The 3,981-nt window shown below is 33.7% G+C and overlaps 1 non-coding gene across 1 annotated transcript; it reads right to left on the bottom strand.

The window, feature by feature from the left end:
- On the bottom strand, positions 1-74 carry TRNAN-GUU (transfer RNA asparagine (anticodon GUU)). Its single transcript has one exon. It is a non-coding gene; the product is annotated as a tRNA-Asn (tRNA).
- Positions 75-3,981: the final 3,907 nt, after the last annotated feature.

Here is a 3,981-nt window from a genome sequence, read left to right as displayed (position 1 = left end):
CGCCTTCGCCGGGAATCGAACCACGGACCTCTGGAATAACGGTCCAGCGTGCAGAACCACTACACCACGAAGGCACGCTAGGAAGGCAGGAGAAATACCTTATAGATGTATTTAGCTGTTCTTCCGTAAATAACTGTTAAAATACGAAAAATAAAAATACAGACGGCAATGCTAGCGAAGTTTTGAAAATAAGCTTATGAAATGAAATATAGAAATGAAATAATTATCAATATTTTTTTTTTCTCTCTCACTAAAGCTTATGGCTACAAATTACCAAGGGTAGACTACGGAAATCTTGATGGTTTATATATTGAAACCAATACCACGATATGCAAACCGAACATAGAACGAACGGTGGAATTTAATGAAGTCTCAGTGACGTATGTACTACATGAAAGAAACGTACTGAAAGTGCTCATTTATTCTTCTGTCTATCTATTTAGGCAAAAGGACATCGAATGGAATGGGAGATACATTGATTGATTAATAACGTTCCTTTTTTCGATGGAAACAATTGAGTTCCATTTCACACTACAAAACCCAAATTACTTTCTTGCCAACCCAACTGGTAAGAATGTCTGGTGTAAAGCTTGAAATTGCGTGCGCGGTTTTCTTCTTGATGTAGTCAAGATTAGAAATTCTTTTCAATAAACCTCATTTTTCATACAGTTCTAGATGAAGGCTCTAACTGGTAAAATCACGACTCATTGCGGAACAAGGTATAGATAGATCCATTACTGCCAATCCAGCGTTCAGTAATTTGACGATTAACTTATCTCGTACATGATTCATAAAACAGGGAAAAGTTTCATCTTGTTGAAAGATCTGTAAATCAACATGCTTCATCAGCATGTGCTGGATTTATATACAGAATGATGTGTAGAATGAGGTTGATATTACTTTCAACTGAATATTAAGAGAATCCCGAATGTGTTCAGATATTTTTTTGTTCGCATGGAGGGGTTCTCAGCCGTTTGTAGGCATTAGCCAGTACTAGGATTTTGAACCGGGATCTTCGGTACGGCAGTCAAGACTCACTACCAATTCTCCCGTCTGCTTACCACGTGTTTAGATATTATACAAGAATTTTCAGACCCTACATTCTGCAACTGTGACAAATAAGCCCACAAGCACATAATCGTTTTCCAAAGCACTTCCACTACGTTCTACATAATCATACTTCACTTCATGAAATTCCATCATTCAATATCGGAGACAGTATGTATTTATTTTTTAATAGAAAATGATATGTAACACCGTTTGTTAGAGCAGTGTTGTTACTTACTCTCTTTAAGTATTAAAAAAAAAACATATTTTTCAGAAGCTACAGAATATCCTTTCTCTAGAACCACATTGTTGTGGAATAGATCTCTAGAAGCTATAGTTCAAGTTCTATCAAGATGAGACAACATCACACAGTGTCGCATAATCTATGATTGAGTATGACATACGTTTTCTGGTTGTAATATGAAAGTGTCTTATGAAATTATATTATTCTCAATGTGTTGTAAAAAGATGGTGAATTTTTTCCTGCAGTATTTCACCAGAATCTCTTCCTGAAAAGAGAAAACTACTTCCATTTCTTGTGTTGCTGTATATTGAAACAATGTTCAAGGACTGTGTTATAAGATGGTTCTTGGTATATATATACATATACGCTTAGTAATACAAAATAGTAACAAGAATAGTATCCAAGAATTACTTGCAGATATTATTTACAGGAAGCTATGCTTATCACGATCACTGCAGTTATAGAAAAATTATAGTCATCAGCATCAAAATACTTGAAATATGAAGATAGCGTTTAACATGATGTGCGACAGGGTTACGGCAATGCATTCATGCAAATTACCACAGATTTCTGTCAAAATCTTTTCAGTTATGGTCGGCTGGATTTTATGGCACAGAATTTACATCTGTAATCTAATACTTTTTAATAAAATGTTGGCTAGAGTAAATATTGTTACATTTCATGCATCACTATTCACCCTCGAGTTGGTAGATGTCAATGCATAAAATCTACAATCGATTACGTATAATGACGTCAAAATGATACGACTATTTTCTGCATGCTTGACTCGGTTTGAACAACATTCTACATAAGAAACGTAACTTTTAAGTCTTCTTCCGGGATAACCTTCCGAGATTTTTACACAGATACACATTTTGACATCTAACAGCCGATTCTGATCAGACCAGTTTTACCATCCATCATTATAAATATTATTATTATGCAAACATCATACATCCGCTACCACATAACTAAAACACAAATAGAACATCTGGAGAAAAAAAGACATGCATTCTTTTGGCCACTACTAAACGATCATAACCCCCTTTCCAAACCTCGAAAATAACCGGTACATTCATAAGATTTAGATTATCTTTAATGTGTTTTACAAATTAAACAAGAAAAAATATAGAAAATGTCGATAAATATCATAACACACACAAAATAAATAAATAAATAAATAAACATAGGAAAATAAACACTTAAATACAAAACAAATTACACACAAAAATAAAAAATTAAAATCTGAAATTCAGATTCTACATTACGCCCAACGCGGCGTTTATCTAACGTTTTCTGTATTACCTTTATTTATTAAATATTACGTTCTTCGCACTTAAACCATAAAATTCCGTTCAACAGCAACATAGCAAAATAATTTTAAAATAGCATATCTTTAGAATTTTCGACACACAGCCTCGCGCGCTGAAGATAATTTTTTTATTTTTCGTACAGTGTTGCCACTGCTCGCTTTGAAATCGTTGAGTTTGTTAATCAGAAATTCGTTAAAGTTTTACAAAATATGAAATAGATAATAAAACGAATTCTAAATTAGAGCTTCCAGATGCCCATATTCGGGTGGAAATTACGTTATTCAAAATTGAATGGATTTAGGTACCGTTGTTTTATCACAGTGCGGGAAACATACATATACTTGTGCAGATTCTTCTATTTAATTTCTTTAAATATAATACAGGGCTGTAATATTTAGTGGCAACAATTTGAAAAGTGATTCGCCGTTTATAGTGAATCAACGCAAAATGGCAAAACGAAATTAATAGCCCTTCTGGGCAAAGTGCCCCTTTGAACTAAACAATTTTTCTTTTCCCATAAACTAAAACTAAATATTTAACAGGTAAATAAAAGGCTGACCTCATTTCCCCAACTTTACGAGATTCCGCTAAAGGTGGTGGTGGGGAATTCTCCGCTGGTTGAGAAATCCTGATCTAGTACCATACTTGTATGCTACTATCTACTTTGCCAAGAAATAACAGACAGTTAATGTGCTTATTAAAGCCAGAATTACGCTGGTAAGAGAGAAGGGTACAGGGGTTAAGAAACATAAAAATTCGTCTTGTTTGAGCCAACACTGAAAGCGAAATAAAACTGATTAAACGATAACAAAATTTATTTTCCATATTCGATGGTGATCTATTCTCGTTTATTTCCTCCAGCTATTTGGCAACACAACTAAAATAAAAATATCGATGGTGACGTATGGTAGCAAAAGAAATCGATGGATACGAAAACTCTTCCGCAATTTTTCAACGCTGTCAATATAGTTTTATGGCAGCTTTAGGGGGAAAATGGCGCAATAAAAGATAAAAACGCACACACAAGTTGAATAATACAAATAAAAGGCAGTATAAAAAGGAGAATGGTGTCATTTGGATGTCTGTCGAGCTAAAAAAGACATTTCTGGTTTATAATGCAATAAAAATGCGACTGAAAAAAAGGTGTAAAAAATAGACGTTAATGACTAAAGTGAATCTTCCTAATAAATTATCCCCAGATAATAAATTAAACTAAAAACATCTTCTTCCGGCGTTTTTGAATAACAACCATGGTTATTCAGGGTCTGAAATAAAATTACGTGAATAAGAAACTGCATTTATTAATTTAAGTGTTGAAATTATGTTCGTAATCGAACTACCATCTTCGGAGGTTTATCAAAATTTACCACAATTCAA

This window comes from Stegodyphus dumicola, chromosome 1 (genome assembly GCF_044657685.1).
Source record: "Stegodyphus dumicola isolate Sdum_Otavi_A_Nest chromosome 1, ASM4465768v1".
Taxonomy (NCBI): Eukaryota; Metazoa; Arthropoda; class Arachnida; order Araneae; family Eresidae; genus Stegodyphus; species Stegodyphus dumicola.
Note: the sequence above shows the minus strand (reverse complement) of the source record. Positions and strands in the feature narration are given on the sequence as shown.